This window comes from Rhinoderma darwinii, chromosome 9, assembly GCF_050947455.1.
Source record: "Rhinoderma darwinii isolate aRhiDar2 chromosome 9, aRhiDar2.hap1, whole genome shotgun sequence".
Lineage (NCBI taxonomy): Eukaryota > Metazoa > Chordata > Amphibia > Anura > Rhinodermatidae > Rhinoderma > Rhinoderma darwinii.
Window position 1 is genome coordinate 82567902 of NC_134695.1, and position 20544 is coordinate 82588445.

The 20544-nt window shown below is 45.0% G+C and overlaps 1 protein-coding gene across 1 annotated transcript in view; it reads left to right on the forward strand.

Moving 5' to 3' along the window:
- Window positions 1-9715: 9715 nt before the first annotated feature.
- Window positions 9716-20544, forward strand: part of ZFPM1 (zinc finger protein, FOG family member 1) — a 132096-nt gene continuing 121267 nt past the window's right edge. Inside the window, exons 1-2 of the mRNA XM_075838335.1 lie at window positions 9716-9802; window positions 11073-11118. The gene's annotated coding sequence lies outside the window, so the exon portion shown is untranslated. The remainder of the gene's footprint in view (window positions 9803-11072; window positions 11119-20544) is intronic.

A 20544-nucleotide genomic window follows, 5' to 3' on the forward strand; every position in this document is an offset into this window, starting at 1 on the left:
CTGCAAAATATAGAACATGTCCTATTCTTGTCCGCAATTGCGGACAGCTACGGATGCCTATCTGTAGCTGTCGTATATGTATTTGCAGACAGTAAAAACCCTTACGGTCCTTTGCATGAGGCCTTAGGGTCAGTTCACACAGCGAATAAACACGGCTCGCGAGAAAAAGAAGGGACATGCCCTATATCCGGGCATTTATGTCTTTGACCGCCCTTTGACATCGATGGGAAGCAGAGAAAGCATATTTCGCGTCAGTTTTTGCCTGCGGCTCTCAATGGCCGCGGGCGAAAAATGCAGCGAAAATCGGCATGCAGGCAGAGCAAAATCTGCCCCAAAATTCCAAACTGAATTTTGAGGCAGATTTTCTGCCTGCAAAAAACTCTGTGTGAACTCAGCCTTAGAGAACCTAATTATAATAACTGACATATATATCGAAATATAAATAAAAAAAAGACATAGGGGCATTATTACAACACAAGGAAATAGTCCACTTTAACCTCTTAATGCCGAAGGACGAATATATCCGTCCTGTGCAGGAGTTAGTTCCCGCAAAAGGACGGATATATCCGTCCTCTGATCGTGTGGGTACTGCCAGTGTACCCACGAGATCAGCGGCAGGAGCACGGCTGTTATACACAGCCTGGCTCCTGCCGCAACTGCCGGAATCGAAGAGCGCTCAGATTCCGGAAGTTTAACCCATTAAATGCCGCTGTCAATAGCGACAGCGACATCTTTTGTGTTTGACAGAGGGAGGGAGCTCCCTGTCACACCATCGGCGCCCCCGCAAAGAAATCGAGGGGCGCCGTCGGGTTTCCATGGCAGCCACGGGTTTCCATAACAATAGCCCACAGGTCTGCCTTCAGCAAATGCCTGTTAGGCCATGCCAGAGGCATGGCCTAATAGATCGCCTGTCAGTTTTACACTGACAGGCAATAATGCTTTGGTATACTAAGTATACCAAAGCATTATATATCTGCAGATTGCAAAGTGAAGTCCCCTGGTGGGACTAAAATTTTTTTTTAAAGCAGTTAAATAAAGTTTGTGAAAAAAATAAAAAATAAATTGTCAAAATAAAATAAAAACACTTTTTTTTTGCCCAAAAAGTGGTTTTATTTAGTAAAAGTGTCAAAACAAATAACACATACAAATATATGGTATCCCCGCGATCGTAACGACTTGAGCAATAAAATGAACACATTAATTAAACCGCCGGATGAATGGCGTCCAAAAAAACTCAAAAAACAACGGCAAAATTCTCCCTTTTCTCCCATATAAAAATTACATAAAAATTAACCTATAAGTCATATGTACCTCAAAATAGTACTAATGAAAACTACACCTTGGCCCGCAAAAATCAAGCCCACATACGGCCACATTGACGGAAAAATAAAAACGTTACGGCTCTTGGAATGCGGTGATGCAAAAACAAGTAATTTATTTCTAAAAGGGTTTTTATTGCGCAAACGTAGGAAAACATATAAAACTTTTACCTATTTGGTAACCCTGTAATCGTGCCGACCCATAGACTAAAGGTAACATGTTATTTACGCTGTATAGTAAACGGTGTAAATTTATAACATGAAAATCAATGCTGGAATAGCTGCTTATTTTCAATTCTCTCCTAAAATAAAGTTAATCTATATATTATAAGCATCTAAAAATGGTGCACTTACAAAATACAACTCGTCCCGAAAAAACAAGCCCTTATACGGCTATGTCAACGGAATAAAAAAAAAGTTACGACTCTTGGAATGCGACCGTGAAAAAAACAAAAATAATCCTTGGTCATTATTGTGCAAAATGGCCTGGTCATTAAAGGGTTAAGCAAATGAGTGCTATTTTTTGTATAATTAAAAGTTATACAATGTTCCAATATACTTTCTGTATTTATCCCTCATGGTTTTCAAGATCTCTGCTTACTGTCATTCAATAGGTACATATTGTGCACTTCCAGTGAATAAAATTCTGTCCATGGTCATGTGATGGACACACAGTTGCAGGGATTGTTAGAAAACACAGCTCTGATACACAAACTATCACCCATAAACCATGCACCTGTGTGATCATCACATGACCATGGACAAAATTCTATCCACTGGAAGTAAGCAATAAATATTTCTACGGAATAACAAAATTCAGAGATATTGCAAACTGTGAGGAAGTACAGGAAGTATATTGGCATAATGTTACAAAAAAACATAAATTTGCTAAAACTATACAACTTTTTTTTAATGCTGGTAAAGCAAGGATTTCCACAACATACTTTGGCCACTGGGTGGCGATGTTATCCTTGAAATGTTATACAGGTACAGGTACTATTTAAGACTGATATAAAAAAGTTGAAAATTACTGAGTCATGATGTAAGAAAAATATATCAATATTAAATATTTCAAAGTAAATCATCTTTAAATTCACTTTTTCAAAAACTTCTTAAGCAATTCATAATCTTAAAGGGTAACTAAACGTCCTGGCAACGTTTAGCTATACTTTAAATCTCATCCACATTCCGGGGACTGTAACCTGCTGCAGATTTTCTGCACAGAAAAATCTGCAGCATTTGTGTCCCGTGTGAATCCAGCCTAAGGAACCTAGGTTTGGGCTGAGATTTTTGTTCATATAACGCTCATGTAAAACTAGTCTAAGCAAAGAAAGCTGCACTGTGATGGGTTGTTATGGGCAACAAAGAGTTTTTCTGTCAAGCGGTTTTGGTAAGGAAGACTCCTCTGGCAGTGGCTTTTCTCCGGCATGAACAGAGCATCAGGCATGGTGAAATGATGGAACAAAAACTCAGAATTGGGGAGTAGCAGTACTGGATCCCAGCACCCTCCTTGTGCTCCCCCTCAGAGCGTCACTGTGTGCAAGCAAGATCAAAGCTGGCGCGACTATACCCTCCTTCAACATCTTTAACCCCTTCCCCCTGCTTGCATTCTGGGCCCTAATGACCAAGCCATTTTCTAAATTTTTCCATTGTCACATTCGAAGAGCTATAACTTTTTTATTTTTGCGTCAACATAGCTGTTTAAAGAGGCTCTGTCACCAGATTTTGCAACCCCTATCTGCTATTGCCTGTGATCGGCGCTGCAATGTAGATTACAGTAACGTTTTTATTTTTAAAAAACGAGCATTTTTGGCCAAGTTATGACCATTTTCGTATTTATGCAAATGAGGCTTGCAAAAGTACAACTGGGCGTGTTGAAAAGTAAAAGTACAACTGGGCGTGTATTATGTGCGTACATCGGGGCGTGTTTACTACTTTTACTAGCTGGGCGTTGTGTATAGAAGTATCATCCACTTCTCTTCACAACGCCCAGCTTCTGGCAGTGCAGCACTGTGACGTCACTCACAGGTCCTGCATCGTGTCGGCACCAGAGGCTACAGATGATTCTGCAGCAGCATCGGAGTTAGCAGGTAAATTGATGTGGCTACTTACCTGCAAACGCCGATGCTGCTGCAGAATCATCTGTAGCCTCTGGTGCCGACACGATGCAGGACCTGTGAGTGACGTCACAGTGCTGCACTGCCAGAAGCTGGGCGTTGTGAAGAGAAGTGGATGACACTTCTATACACAACGCCCAGCTAGTAAAAGTAGTAAACACGCCCCGATGTACGCACATAATACACGCCCAGTTGTACTTTTACTTTTCAACACACCCAGTTGTACTTTTGCAAGCCTCATTTGCATAAATACGAAAATGGCCATAACTTGGCCAAAAATGCTCGTTTTTTAAAAATAAAAACGTTACTGTAATCTACATTGCAGCGCCGATCTGCTGCAATAGCAGATAGGGGTTGCAAAATCTGGTGACAGAGCCTCTTTAAGGTCTTGTTTTTTGCTGGACGTCTTGTAGTTTCTATTGGTACCATTTTGGAGAATATGCGACTTTTTGATCACTTTTTATCACATTTTTTTAAAGTCAGGATTAACAGAAAACAGCAATTTTTCCATAGTTTTTTATTTTATTTTTTACGGCGTTCACCGTGCGGGTTAAATAATGTAATCGATTTATAGTCGGGGTCGTTACGGACGGGGCGATACCAAATATGTGCAACTTTTTTGCTTTATTGTATTTTTTTTTAATAGTAAAGCAGTTTGTAAGGGGAAAAAGTGGGTTTTTCATTTTTTTTCTTTCACATTTTTTTTCAATTAACTTTATTCAACTTTTTTTTACTTTTATACTAGTCCCACTAGGGGCCTTCACTATGCGATCCTCATTATAATACACTGCAATACTTTTGTATTGCAGTGTATTACTGCCTGCCCGTTTAAAACGGACAGGCATCTGCTAGGTCATGCCTCCGGCATGATCTAGCAGGCATTCACTCCAGGCAGACCTGGGGGCCTTTATTAGGCCCCCGGCTGCCATTAGAGACACAGACACTCGGCGATCGTATCGCCGGGTGTCGGTGGGGGAGAGAGGGAGCTCCCTCCCTCTCTCCAAAACCACTCCGATGCGGTGCTCGCTATTGAGCACCGCATCTGAGGGGTTAAACGTGTGAGATCGATACTAATATCGATCTCACATGGCAGAGCAGGGACGCCCCCAGCCCTCAGCCACAACTGGCAGCCGAGAGCAGGAAGATTTGACAGCTCCCTGCTCTGTTTACTTTATTCTACAGCAGCGCCGTGGAATAGCGGCGCTGTAGAATAAAGCCCATTAATGACCGCTGTGAAAAGGCTTATCGGCGGTCATTACGGGGTTAAAGCAGCCGGAGTCCCTGTCCGTTTATCTCTGCCCGGGGAAGCTCTAGTGACATAACTGTCCATATATGGACAGCTACGTCTTTGGGGTTACCCCAGGGAAGCCTGAGTGATGGAGCTTCCCCAGGTGGCGATAAGCAGCCGGTGACTCTGACTGCTTTGAAAATGTTGAAGGGTTCTGAACGTTCCTATCGCCAGTCCTGTGTGCTTTTGTTTGTCTGTGCTTCCTTCTGTAGTCTTGTGTTTATGTCATTTTGTGTTGGAATTAACACTTAAAAATTGTCATTCTTAGGCCTCATGCACACGAACGTATTTTTTTCCTTCAATAAATACTGGCGTAAATAAATACGGGTCCTTAGTCACACGTATTCGACCCGTATTGCACCAGTATTTACGGACCCGTGCCCGTAAATACTAAGGACACTCTTTTGGCCTCCGCCGATATAACGGGAGTCTATGGGTTCATTTGACGTATGCGCCAGGACGTTGCCCGATTAATGCGCCAAACGCACTGTGAACATATTGTGGCCCCGGCCTAAGGGCTCCTTCACACTTGTGTATTAAAAAAAAAAAAAAGACGGATGAACAATACGGATTATACGTTTTACAATTTGTTCCGTTTTTGTGTTCTTTGTTTTCCATACGGTTTTTTGGGTGTTTTTGTAACGTTGCTGAAATACGGATGTAAAAAAACAAAAACAAACACGTGAACTATACAAAAACGCAACGTGCGGTTTTAAAATCGACACATTGAATTCTATGGGCTAAAATCAGAACCTATACGGATCCATAAGAACACGCTGCGTAATAAAGAAAACGGCACGCGCAAACAAAACGCACGTATAAAACCGGAAATGTGAAGAACAGCATTTATATGTATTGCCATCGTTTTTTAAATGAAAAAAATAAGTAAATAATAAAAATCGGATACACGCAAGCGTGAGTGGTTCCTCAGGGTACATTCACACAGCGCGGTCAAACCGCGGCTCATTATTGTGATTGCTGCAAAACTGAGGCATATCGGAGAAAATCTGCGGTAATAAACCGCCATTCCCCTGCACCGTGTGAACGTACCAGAAGGCAAATCCGACAATGATAATTGCTGAGGTAATACCGCACGTCCCGGACCATTGGACGCCCTTTTTTTTTTTTTTTGCATGACGGATTTTATTAGACTTTCCAAAGAATATAATTCTGTATTATCTGTAAAAACCCATCGCATAAAATGACAATGTCTTCCAAATAGGCAGTAAACACGATGCCATACAATAGATGAGATAAATATGAGGATATAATCTATCCCAGGAGGTGATTATGACGTGGTATTATATTATATGGGGAGGGGGTATATTATTTTTCAGGTAGAACGCCATTAAATTAACCTGAGCTCATATATCACGTTTATTTCACAATAATTCAGGCGTCCTCGTGAGACGGGGTTGTGTTTAGGGTTTGGCGGGAAGGAAATAAGCGCCATGTTCATTCCAACTAGAACTTGCGGTAAATAAATATAACGTCATACATTTAATACACGTCATTTTCTCCTCACCCGTGAGGTGTTGTGTATGACAGCGCCCCTCCGGCCCATGCACAGTCAGGCGGGAACGCAATACAACCGCTCTGACAGGATTCTGACGTAAACGCGCCTTCATCTGATGAAACAAAATGGCGCCGGAAGACCGACTCTCCCTCAGGTGAGGCCCCGCCCCCAGTCCTGCCCCGCGCCTCTCGTCCTGCCCCGCGCCTCTCCTCACAGCTGAGGCCCCGCCCCCAGTTCTGTCCCGCGCCTCTCCTCTTAGCTGAGGCCCCGCCCCCAGTCCTGCCCCCGCCTCTCCTCACAGCTGAGGCCCCGCCCCCAGTCCTGGCCCGCGCCTCCCCTCTCAGCTGACTGACTGGGGTTTCCCGCCCCAGAGGCGCCTGGTGATTACGTCATTCGCTCGTTTCTAAAAAATATTGTCATGGTAACGTGACGGGGTTGCGCGGCTCCATTATTCTGAAGGTAATGTTTAGGGGAAAATAATGAGGGAATTATTTGAATATTTGCATATTAATGAGGCAATAGTTGGATGACAGGAGGTTACCTCCAATGTCACTGAGGTCTAGTGTATGCGCGGCCAGCATAAGGGGCTCCAGTCAAATTTTACTATATCAGTTTAAGGCTCTGTTCACATCTGCAGTGCGTTTTTCCTACGCAGGAAAACTGTGTTTTTTGCGGACGCAAAACGGACACGTTCGTGTGACTCTAGTCTAACACAATATTAGTACCTGCCGCAATGTGTGAACACAGCCTTAGGGTTTTCCGCAGCGGACATTCCGGGCGAAAAACTGCACCACAGTTTGGTGCGCTTTTTCAGTCGGAATTCCCTGCGGCGCACAAGGTGGATACGCTGCGTGCTGTTACGCAGCATATCCGCCCCGTGTGAACATGGCCTTTATGTGTCGATTTTGCGGCGGATTTCATCCTTTTTACATTGAAAACTGTGAACAACCAGGAACAGAAAGAATATGCTGCGGTTTTGAATATTCACAACATTCTCTGACTTCCTCTCGGAAAATCTGCAGCATTTCCATCTCGTGTGAATCCAGCCTAATGGGCTATCAGTCGTGGCAGGTCTGGGGGTGACAGTTTGAGCCCCCTCCCTCTGTGAACCACTTAGATGCTGAGGTCGCTATTGACTATGACAAGGGGTTAAACGGCCGGAAAAGAGCAAGAGCCCACTCGTGCCATGGCGAGTTTATTCCGATGCGCCTGGAAAAGGTGTATGCATTGGAATAAGGCCCCTTAGTGACCGCCGTAAAAAGTCTTATTGGCGGTCACAAAGTGGTTATTAACCATTTGCGCCGTGCAGGTCAGTTTGTAAACGTGGAGTGAAAAGTGGTTGTGGCCGAGTGCTTGGAGAGGATTTGGACACATTAGTGAAATACAATTTTTTTTTATTTTTTTTTAAAGTTGCTAAAAAAAAGTCCCTACTTCACACAGATCCTGGCATAGAAAAGTAGCGTGTTTTTAGCCATTTTGAAAGTCAATGGCAGCGATGTAAGGCAGACCACTGCCAAGTGAGGTCGGTGCCGAGAGTGGACCAATCCTGTCACCTGACCTCACGTCAGCGACATGAGGTCAGGTGACTCAGGTCAGGTGACTGGACTGGTCCACTCCCGGGCCGTCACCAACCCCAGTCAGAAGAGGAACACCGCTGCTGCGCCACATGACCTCCTCGGCTCCTCCTAACGGTGAGTCATGTCAGGCAGAGCGGTAGTGGTAGTCTACCACTTCCGCTTTTTGCTCTCTTTGCAGTTACAAGGGGGACTGTGTGGCGCTAAATACAAGGGGGGGGGGAGTGTGGCGCTATTTACAAGGGACTGTGTAGGGCTCTTTACAAGGGGAGCTGTGGGGCACTATCTATAAGGGGGGCCGCGTGGCGCTATCTACAACGGGGGCAGTGATGCTATCTACAAGGGGGCCTGTGTGGCACTATCTACAAGAGGGGGCTGTGTGGCGCTATCTACAAGGGGGGGTTGTGCGGCTATCTATAAGAGGGGGCTGTATGGCGCTACCTACAAGGATGGGCTGTGTGGCGCTATGTACAATAGGGGGCTGTGTGGCGCTATGTACAATAGGGGGCTGTGTGGCGCTATGTACAATAGGGGGCTGTGTGGCGCTATGTACAATAGGGGGCTGTGTGGCGCTATGTACAAGAGGGGGCTGTCTGGCACTATCTACAAGAGGGAGCTGTGTGGCGCTATGTACAAGAGGGGGCTGTGTGGCGCTATGTACAAGAGGGGGCTGTGTGGTATGTACAAAAGGGGGCTGTATGGCGCTATCTACAAGAAGGGGCTGTATGGCGCTATCTACAAGGGGGCAGTGTGACGCTATCTACAAGGGGGCAGTGTGACACTATCTACAAGAGGGGGCTATGTGGTGCTATCTACAAGAGGGGGCTGTGTGGCGCTATGTACAAGAGGGCGCTGTGTGGCGCTATGTACAAAAGGGAGCTGTATGGCGCTACCTACAAGGGGGCAGTGTGACGTTATCTACAAGGGGGCAGTGTGACGCTATCTACAAGAGGGGGCTGTGTGGCGCTATCTACAAGGGGGACTGTGTGGCGCTATCTACAAGGAAGGGCTGTGTGGCGCTATCTACAAGAGGGGGCTGTGTGGCGCTATCTACAAGGGGGCAGTGTGACGCTATCTACAAGAGGGGGCTGTATGGCGCTATCTACAAGGGGGCAGTGTGACGCTATCTACAAGGGGGCAGTGTGACGCTATCTACAAGAGGGGGCTGTGTGGCGCTATCTACAAGAGGGGGCTGTGTGGCGCTATCTACAAGGGGGACTGTGTGGCGCTATCTACAAGGGGGCAGTGTGACGCTATCTACAAGGGGGCAGTGTGACGCTATCTACAAGAGGGGGCTGTGTGGCGCTATCTACAAGGGGGACTGTGTGGCGCTATCTACAAGGAAGGGCTGTGTGGCGCTATCTACAAGAGGGGGCTGTGTGGCGCTATGTACAAGGATGGGCTGTGTGGCGCTATCTACAAGAGGGGGCTGTATGGCACTATCTACAAGAGGGGGCTGTGTGGCGCTATCTACAAGAGGGGGCTGTGTGGCGCTATGTACAAGGATGGGCTGTGTGGCGCTATCTACAAGAGGGGGCTGTATGGCACTATCTACAAGAGGGGGCTGTGTGGCGCTATGTACAAGGATGGGCTGTGTGGCGCTATCTACAAGAGGGGGCTGTATGGCACTATCTACAAGAGGGGGCTGTGTGGCGCTATGTACAAGGATGGGCTGTGTGGCGCTATCTGCAGGGGGCACAGTTACTGAGTGGGCACTTTTATTGTGTCGAGCACTGAGGGATCACTATTACCATCTGCGGCACTGTGAATTACGAGTTTGTTTATAGGATGGGGTATAGGTAGGAGGTGCTGACAAAGCGAGAAACCAACATATCTGTGTATCAAATTCTGCAGAGACGAGTCGTGGCTGGAATAAGTCGTCACAGCGGTCTGGGCCGGATGGAGAAAAGAATGGAAAGTGAACGACACTAATCAGAGAAAACATCACCTAAGTTAGCGGGGGAAAGCTACAAGCGGAGCTGTGATTGGTGAGTCTCTCCTAGCGCACTGCACAGGGCACAGGCAATGATTATGTCATGTGTCTGTAAACATTTTGGTCTGTCCGTGATTTTTATCTCAGTTGTCCAGAAATTTCTGAAATGGAGGTTGGCAACGCAGCACAACGGTGACAAACGGAAACCTATGGTTTCTGTTTGTTTCAGTCGGGTTCCGTTCATGGGTTCGCCTGACGGAAAGCTCTGAGGGAAACCATCGACGGAGTCCTGACACAGATGTGAACGGAGCCTAAGTTGTGAGACGTCCATGCATTGACCTTAGAAAACGGACCAGGACTTGTACCCAGGCATCTGCATCCACTCAGCAGTTTATGAGGCCCCCTGCATGTCGGTGATATTGGGAGCACGCTGGTATCGGAATGGAGGCATTTAGGAGATTTAATTGATGCTGCAGTAAAAGTCGGGAAATGCTGTCCATATGAGATAGTGTTACAAGGAGCTCGCCCGCTGGGGACTTGTAACTAAAACTTGCTTGGTTAATTAGATTACTGGATAGAATTCTGCTCAGGGTCTTCCCTTTGGTACGGCCACTGTGTGCTGTAGGGGGGAGTCTTTGCAGTCATCACATAACACAGCGGAGCTTTGTAAAATAACCCCCATCAAACGCCACGGCCCCATCAATCAGCTCATTGGTCGGGGTGCCAGGAGTCGGAACCCAACTGATCTGTTATTAATGACCTATCCTAAGGAAAGGCCATTAATAGAAAATTCCCAGAGAACCCCTTTAACGTGTTGGGTCACAGTTGAGAGTTACATAGTGGAATGAGCAGTGTCCCCCAGCAGCGCAGAGTATTTAAGAAGTGTGCTGATTTAGGGGGGGACACAGTGTCCACTAATGAGATGATGTTAGTGAGGACATGTGACAGGGGCAGTTTTAAAATAATTATCAATTAACCTTAGGCCTTATTCACATGACCGTGTCCGGTCTGTGATATACGGACCGCGTGTCGGCCGCATTTCACACAGTTCAGGGAGCCGGGCTCCGAGCTTTATAGTTATGTATGAAGCTAGGTGTCCCTGCCTCCCCGCGGGAATACTGTCCCGTACTGAAATATGTTTTCAGTAGGGGACAGTAGTCCCGCGGGGAGGCAGTGACTCAGCGTCATACTTAGCTATAATGCTTGCCGACATGCAATCCGTATATAACGAACCGAACACGTTCGTGTGAATAAGGCCTTACACTGATACCATAATTTGAACAGAACATAGATAAGTATATTAACACTTTTTGTCTTTTTAACAGGTGATTTCCAGGAATGAACACCGTGAGACAGAGGACTCCTAAAATAGTAAGTTGCGCCAAATTTGTAGCTGATGATCACTCTCCAATAGAAGTAAATGGTTTACAAAGCAGTTCCACAAATACTGTGTAACTCTCCCCACTCACATTTTCAAAACAAGGTAAGAAAGATGCCTAATTTGCCTAAGATTTGGGATTCCAGTGGCACTACCCACCCATGCCAAAAGAAAAGATCAATATAGCCGATATTATACTCCTGAGCTGCATTCACAATTCTGCTGATTGTTATTGAAATGGATCAACGAGCTTGTTGACAGACACACCCCTAACATCCCAGTTCAGGTCCTACCTGCACATATTTTTGGGAGTTTTTTTTGGGTTCAGATCATTTTGGGGGGATTCATACATAAGTTGTAAACCTTTATGTGATGTCCATGTATATCTGTTTGAATAAGACAAAAGCAAAAAGTAAATGTTTCTGGGTATAGCCTTTTACCGCCTAGCCAAAGTATAGCTTACACGTGTTTGATCGATGAAGTCCCACTGCTAGGACCCCCATGATCACTAGAACGGGGATCCAGAGCCCCCTATTCCTCCTTACTATACCCCCCCCCCCCGTAGTAAGGAGGAGCTTGTAGTGGCGGAGGAGCATGCGCCTTGGCGCTCCATCCAATGCCTATGGGACAGACGGAAACAGCTGATCGTATTTTATTTGACTATCTTCATCAGACCCATAGACTTTGTTTGGAGTGGCACCACACGTGCTTGTTGCTTGTTCTCTGCTACATTCAAAGTTCTTCTCACTGCGTTCTTGCAGCGAGGATTCTGGGAACACACCTTTAACTAAGATTTTAAACTTGGTTTATTTTTCAGATATTCGGATGACTTTGCACAAAATGTAACTTTACGCTTGAAACTTTATTTACAGCCAAAAAGCCTATAAGTGTGTTTGGCCAGTAGGTGGCAGCACTTCACTGGCCAATCTTTGACCAAATTTAACATGATTTTCCCCCAAAATTTTCAATTTTCAATATTTCTGCCGATGTTCAGAGATTTTAGGAATAACTTTCTATGCTGTAAATCTCTGTAATTGTTATGGAAATATTATCAGACTTTCTTAATTGTTTTCCTCAGCAGATTATCATAGTAGCTGCCCCTGTAGTGTTGAATCGCAATTGACAGGGATGTTCCTGTGCAGGGTTAGTTCACTGTTGTGTTTTTTTTTTGGTAAATATTTTTACTTCTGATTTTTTTTTTTTTTTTATTAAATTGTCTTTACAAGTAAAACAAAATATCAGAACATAACATTAGTCTGATATTACCATTTTTGTCAGAGGAGTAGCCCACCATATGACATTCCCTAGTGAGACTAATCCAGGACATACATAACGTTAAAGAGGTTGTCCAACTTCTGACAATTGATGACCTATCCACCGGATAGGTCATCAGTATGTCATCGGTGCGGGTCCGACACCCGGACCCCGCACTGTTAAGCTGCTCTGGTGGCCTGCGGGCATCGGATGTTGTGGCACATAGTGCTATGTACGGAGCCCGGAAGCAGTTGGATTCGTACATAGCATAGCGGCCGTGCTGCAGAACTGCAGGTCCGCTCCTATTCACTTGAACAGTACTGCAGCTCGGCCGCTATTCTGTGGCCGGAGCCAACTGCTTCCGGCTTGTACGTCCGGTGCACGGAGGCACCGGACCAGCTGATCTGTGCAGGGCCCAGATGTCGGACCCCCGCAGATCATGTACTGATGACCTATCCGACGGAAAAAAAACCTTTAACTCTAAGGCCTGTTTCGACTTTTGCGGCGTGAGCGTAATTTTTTTTTTTGAAGGGCTGTTGTCATAGCATTCCTCTGTTCTCTCCCCAGTCCGGCCTCCTGGGATGACAGTCTCAGGCTACAGCAGTCCGATGGGCTGCAGATTCATCTCAGGAGGCCGGGCTGCAGAGACAACAGAGGGACGCGTCGCTATGACAACGGCTAGGAGTAAGTATTAACTTTTATTTTTATATTTTTTATTTGTTTTCCAACCACTACTTTCCACAGTGGAGATTCAGCCCGAAAAAACTGCACAACAATTTGGTGTGTTTTTTTTTGCGCTGGATTGCCTGCGGGTTCTAGTTCAGATAAAATTTGTACTTTTACATAACGTATTAGACCAGTGGCAAACCCAGCCTAATGGTCCGAAACACCTGACCACCAAATGGATTGCCTTATCATATATAATTATACACTGCAGCATCTCACTACAGATGACCCCAATCCCTAATGCAGTACAACTGGAGTCATTTCAAACAAAATTTAATTTAAATGAGATGGTTTTTGGCCGCATGGTAAAATTACAATTACACGTGGTTTTACTGCGAATTGCCATGGTTTTCCGATGCCTGTGCGGTTTCTACTTGTGTCTTTTTGCCTGTGCAGTTTTTACTTGAAATACATTTTTTTGATGAAGCGATTTTTGCTACGTTTACTGCGCGGCCAAAAATGACTCATATTGATCTTGCCTGCAAAACTCTCTAAGGGTATGTGCACACGGTGAGAGGCTTTTACGTCTGAAAAGACAGACTGTTTTCAGGAGAAAACAGCTGCCTCGTTTCAGACGTAAATGCTCCTCCTCGCATTTTGCGAGGCTTCTCTGACAGCCGTAAATTTTGAGCTGTGCTTCATTGAGTTCAATGAAGAACGGCTCAAATTACGTCTGAAAGAAGTGTCCTGCATATAATGTATATAAGTGTCCTGCACTTCTTTTGACGAGGCTGTATTTTTACGCGTCGTCGTTTGACAGCTGTCAAACGACGACGCGTAAATGACAGGTTGTCGGCACAGTACGTCGGCAAACCCATTCACATGAATGGGCAGATGTTTGCCGACGTATTGTAGCCCTATTTTCAGACGTAAAACGAGGCATAATACGCCTCGTTTACGTCTGAAAATAGGTCGTGTGAACCCAGCCTAAAGGTCAATGCACACGATGCGTATTACGTGCGGATTTGCGTGCGGAAAAAACGCAGCGTAATACAGTACCAGCATATGCAATGAGATTCCAGGAAATCTCATGTCCACGCTGCAGTAATTTTTGGGAGGCAAATAGACCCGCGGTGCATATTTTCAAAACCGCGGCATGTCAATTTATCCCGCCATTCCGCTTCGAATTCTATCTCCTAGTTCTAGAGAAATACGCAGCAAAACCCGCAGCATGAAAACGCCACGATTTACACAGCAAAACGTAAAAACCCGCACTGAAAAATGCATAAAAAAACCGCACCTTCAGGTGCGTTTTCTTGCTGCAAATTTCTTACGGTTTTGCTGCGTATTTTCCGCAGCAAAATACACAACGTGTGCATGTAGCCTAAGAGGTTAGGAGTGCAATAATCTGCGGAATATAACATTGTGTAGCAGTCAGGAGGTAGAAGGAGCAGAACAACGCTCTGCAGATCTCTAGAGATGTTAGTGATGTAATAATCTGCAGAATATATCACTATGTATCTTTCAAGAGGTAGAGGAGACGGAGCAATGTTCTGCAGATCCCTAATAATCTATAGAATATATAAATACGTATGTGTCAGGAGGCAGAGGGAGCAACGCAATGTTCTGCAGATCTCTAGAGGTGTCAGTCTCAATAACGTAGGCTTCATGAACGTATATATTGTAAAGTTCCCATAAAGTTTCTATGGGGCCAAAGCATCCAACAATGTCCTTTCTGCGTACATTTGCCCTGTTTATGTCTGGATTTTGTTATTCTTTATGGTATTAAATAGTTCAACTGGTGAAAGAATTTGGCCACCCGAAAAGAAAACTTTGCAGAACTGTTTATTGTTTTTTTTACAATACAGAATAAAAGAAAGCAAAATAAAATGTAACTCCCAAAAAATATGTACATTTCTGCAGTTTATGTTTTACCTCGGCTGTATGGGCCAAACATGGTGTAAACAAAACGATGAGATTCCATGTCAATAAAATCCACTTGGACGTCTTGTATCGCTAGACAGCAAGAGAGGGAAAAAAACGTTCCCAGCTTGATGGACTGAAAGGGAATGAAGTTCTCTGTGTTGTGCACACACCAGCCGACCATAACATTCCTCACCAGCTCCACTCAGTTCTTAAATAATATCAGCACAGACTAATTGGCTCTTATACAACGGTGCAAAAGTATGTAAGAGGTGTCAGCCGGAGCACAATAGCAGCTGCGCTTCTCGGCCATTATCTCCTCCCTGCAGACCTGCTGCTCATTTCTCTGCAAAACAGCATTTATTTCCATATATCTGAACAATAGCCATGCAGATAGGAGTGCAGCAGGAAAAACACAGCAGGGAGGATTAACCATTGCCGTGAATACTCTGTGTATCTTAATATGCGCTCGCATCCCATTCATTGTTGTGGAAGTCATTAGCGCCAGCACTCAACCAGGGATGAATTAAACTAATGGAAGCCACACAGTGGATCCGTTATTCTGTTATTGTGAGAGACGATTCATAAAGACCGTAGTTCTTATCCTGTGAAACTTATTTTCGGGTGTCAGAATGGGACAGTTTAGTTTTGTTTGATTTTTTTCCTGTTTTCGCAGAATGCTACATTGTGCGGAAAACCCATTAACCCTGTTCCAGAAATGTATTTAGGTGTTTATTTCATTTGTTAGCGGTCAGCCTCCGTTGCAAAATCCATCAGCGACTGATCCAGCGCTGCATCATGGAAATGCTGCATATGAAGGAAAGCCGCGACGCTGATGTGAACAGAGCCCTTAGGCCCCATGCGCACGACCGTGCCCGTAATCACATTATAAAGCATGAGAGCACGGTGCGTAAAAATAAATAAATAGGACATGTCCTATTTTTTACGGAGGCTTTTTACGGCCCAGACGTCTTCCCGTAAATATACAGGAAGGTGTCCGTGGGCCATAGAAATTAATGGAATCGTATTTGGATAACTCAATTACGGTCCGTAATTGCGGACCAAAATGACAGTCGTGTACATGGGGCCTTAGAGCCTCCTGTGCTTTTACATTTTTTGTGGTCCGTCTGAGAGCAATTCCTAGATTAAGCATGAACTTTACCTATCTGATTCCAGGAGGAGGGGAAGGCAAACAAGGTGCCCACCTAGGGCCCAATACTGACAAAGGCATGGGGAGCCACAATAATGAGCAGCACACCGCAGCTAAATTTTAGATGTAAGGCTCATCCTAGCCCCATTTCTCATTACCCTGGCCACAATTACTAAAGCTGGCTATACACTAGAGATTGTTGACGGTCGAAAAGGTGGATTTAGACCATTTTGTTCTGACTGTCGCATCCTTTTTGTGGCACGAACAAGCGTGACAGACGCTGACTGAAGACAGATACCTGTGAAAAAGTTGCTCTGCCACGTTGGCTTTTCGTTGTTGTCAGGTGCAGTAATGTAAAGTCATTCATGCCAAATAACAGATATTCATCCCATCAATAGAAGCCCTGACCAGGCCGCAGATCAAGACAGAGATCGATCGGCGATTTAATGTTTTAATATATGGAGTTTCATCCAGAATGACCCTCACAAACCAACGACAAGTTGTATGGACTATAGAAAATGGTTGTCTAAAATCCCTATGAATGACCTTATCCAAAAACAATACTGTCTGAGAGCACAGACCAAGTGACACCAGTAAAGGTATTATAACACGGCCCAATATGGGCCGTGTAAATGAGCGCCGATCAACGAGACAGCTTGTTGATCGGCGCTCGTTTGCTCCTCTCACACAGAGCAATGATTGGATATGTATAGGGACAAGCGATCATTACTACGATCGCTCGTCCCGATACATTTTCATCATGTCAGCAGCGCATCTCCCTGATTACACGGAGGGATGTGCTGCCAACAATGATGATTTTTAATTCTGCATTAAAGAGCAGATCAGCCGATAAACTTTTGCTCATTCATCGGCTGATCGTTACCCTGATTACACAGGGCAATGATCGGGAACGATCATTCATATGAACGCTCGTTCCCGATCATTGGTCCATGTAATTGTATTCACAGCAATGTGTCTACACTAGACAACACATAGTAACTACATAGATGTGGCACCTTGCAGGTAATTCCAGACTGCAGTACATATACAGTAGTGTTGGTAGCATAGTTTACACCACGCAGAATTACTAGCAATGCCCACAGTGTAGTTGGCGCTACAGCAGTGCCCATATATAATGGTCAGCCATAACATTAAAACCACTAGCAAGTGACATAAACAACTATAACTATCTTGTTACAATGGTGTCTCTCAAGGGGAGGGATATATTAGGCTGCAAGGTAACAATCTGTTCTTGAAATTCTAATCAAGAAAAATGGGTAAAGGCCCTTTTAGACGCGCCAATGATCGGGCACATGAGTGTTCATACGAACGCTCCTTCCCAATCATTGCCCTGTTTAAACAAGGCAAAGATCAGCTGATAAACGGGCAAACGATTGTTCATCAACTGAGAGCATATTTTAGGCAGCCAAAAAAATGGTCGCTAGTCGGCAGCACATCTCCCTGTGTAAACAGGGAGATGTGCTGCCAACATGATGCAAATGTATGTGGACAAATTATCGTATTAATGATCGATCATACACATACATTACGACTATTACTCCTTGTAAATGGATCTGATGAGCACCCATCGATATGCTGTATCGTCGATGAGCGCCCGTTGCCGACCAGAAATCAGGCCGTGTAAAAGGAACTTAGGCGTAACAATCTGAGCCACTTTGACAAGGGCTAAATTGTAATGGCTAGAAGACTTGGGTCCAAAACACACACAGTCTTATGGGGTGTTCCCGGTCTTTTGGGGTGTTCCCAGTATGCAGTGGTTAGTACCAACCAAAAGTGGTCTAAGGAAGAACAACCGGTGACTGGCGACAGGGTCATTCTGGCTATGATAGAAAGGTGTCAGAAAACGCAGCTTGCAGTGTAGCCGCAGTCCGGTTTGAGTGCCCAGGCTGAACCCTGTCTATTCCAAAAGCGCCTACAATGGGCACTTGAGCGTCAAAACTGGAGCATGGAGCAATGGAAGAAAGTAACCTGGTCTGATAAATCACACTTTACATCATGTGGATGGCCAGGTGCATCACATACCTTGGGAAGAGATGGTATCAGGATGCACTATGGACAGAAGGCAAGCCGACACAGGCAGTGTGATGCTCTGGGCAATGTTCTGCTGGGAAATTTTCCAGCTATCAACATTTATCAGACACACAGCTCCTCTACCTCCGCATAGAGTTGTGTGGCGCTACTGTGTGCGTGCTTGGCCACTGCTCTATACAATTTCACCCCAGTGTGGATGTGCCAGTGGGGAGGAGTGGGAAGTGGTGTTCTCCATTCTAGTGTTCAGTGGAGATCGTAGTGTTTAGGCCCCTACTGATCTAACATTTATCACCTTATATCCTTTAGGCCTCCTTCACACACAGAATTTTTCTGGCGTTTTATACTGCATCAAAAAATGCTTATAAGGCATCTTCATATTTCTATGGGTATAAGTAGCAATGTTCTAGTGTTTTCTGCTAGGCCAGTATTGACATACCTGCATTCGACATATTCATGGACATCCCAGCAACTTACCTTTCAGGCCAGGTTCCCACGTAGCGTAAACGCTGCGGAATTTCCGCAACGGAATTGTGTGCTGAAATTCCGCAGCCTTTACAGTAGCAGCAAAGAAAATCTCATGCCCATGCTGCGGAAAAAAACGCAGCGTAAACACTATTAAATTGACATGCGGTGCTGAATTTAAGTCCGCAGCATGTCAATTTATGCTGCGTTTTCGTTGCCTTTCTGTTGCGGGTTTTCCCCTTTAAATTCAATGGGGATGCAAATGCAAAACCTGCAACAGAGAGCCATGTGTTGCGACTTATGTGGCGGAATCGCAACACAGGGGGAAAAAAAAAATCATACCTACCCAGAACGCTCCTTCTTCCTGCAGTCCGGCCTCCTGGGATGAAGTTGCATCCCATGTGACCAGTGCAGCCAATCACAGGCTGCAGCGTCACATGGCCTGCCACGTCATCTTAGGAGGCTGGACTACACGCAGGACAGAGGGAGAGGGTAAGTATGACAGTTTTTTATTTTTTTTCCTGCGCTGCTTTCCACAGCAGAAATGTGGTGCGTTTTTTCGGACGGAATGTACTGCGGACTCCAGGTCGGATACGCTCTGCAGTTTTTACGCGGCATATCCGACTCGTGGAAACCCGGCCTAAGGCTTCAGTCACACGCGGCTGAACTTCAGCGTCATTCATCTGAATGTGGTTGTTTCTGCAGCAGGTGCAGGTCAAATGAATGGAACTGATTTTCAACCACAGAAATTTCTGCAACAAAATCTGCCGCATGTGAATCTGCCCTAACTGTGCACAGAGAGTCCGCCAGGGTAAGCTGCCTCTTTGAGGAGCTGACATTTTAGAGAGTCTTTGTATGATTTATTCATATTGGACACATCCTTATGGTCACTACTCCTGCTACATCATTTGAAGGAAAATATGTCATTGCTTACTTGTCTATATTATACATTTACAAAGAAAAAGTCCTTTTCTATTCAGCCAAATGGAAAAAAATTGGTATCTGCTGTGGTAAACAAAGAAATACAAATTGTATGCTGAGAATCTGAAACGCTGAAATGAAACTAATCTGTGGAAAGTTCTATCTGAAACATGCAAATTCCCTGCGATCACTCTGTGTGGCTCTTGCATTTTTGGAATGACTGTAAGTTAAGATGCCCGGTTACTATACAGTGGGCACAATCATAGAAACTTATGTGAGGGACTGTGCACATCAGGTTTTGGCCCTATGTTTAGTGTGTACATCCGGAAAGCTCCCAACGTACACGATAAATGTGTCCATAGGGCTCCAATAGCCCGATGAAAGCCAAAAGTGTGTTCTTTTGCCCTCCGTCGGGCTGTTTTACATCAGTATACCTTCTTTTTGGATGATGGAATAGCGTAGTAGACTTTGCTTTTCCATCCCGAGGGAGCCTGCACGTGGTATACATTTTTTTTTTACATGTGAGCCGTTTAATGTCTACGCCAGGAACTTTATATTGTTATTAGTTGGAAGAAACTGATTGTTCATTCATAATAAAAACTTTCTGGTGTGCACAATACTGTTCTGTGCCGTCCATCGACCTGTTACCTCTGTCTTGTGCATATAATAAAGGTAAAGGGTGTAAACATCAAATCTTGTGGTTGTAACAGATTCGGCTGGTGTAAAGTGATTGCTACGTGTAAATAGGCCTTCACTTTGCAGCCAGTTGTGTTTACATCACCGTCTGTGTTCCGTTGAGTGGTTCCGTCACAGGTTTCTGTTGGCTTAACCCCTCAGCGGAAAGAAAACGGAAACCTCAGCTTTCGTTTCCCTCACCATTGAACTCAATGGTGATTGAAACCTAGCTAATGGTTTCCGTTTGTCCCTATTGTGACAAGCTTCCGTCGTTTTGACGGAATCAATAGCGCAGTCGACTGCGCTATGGGTTCTG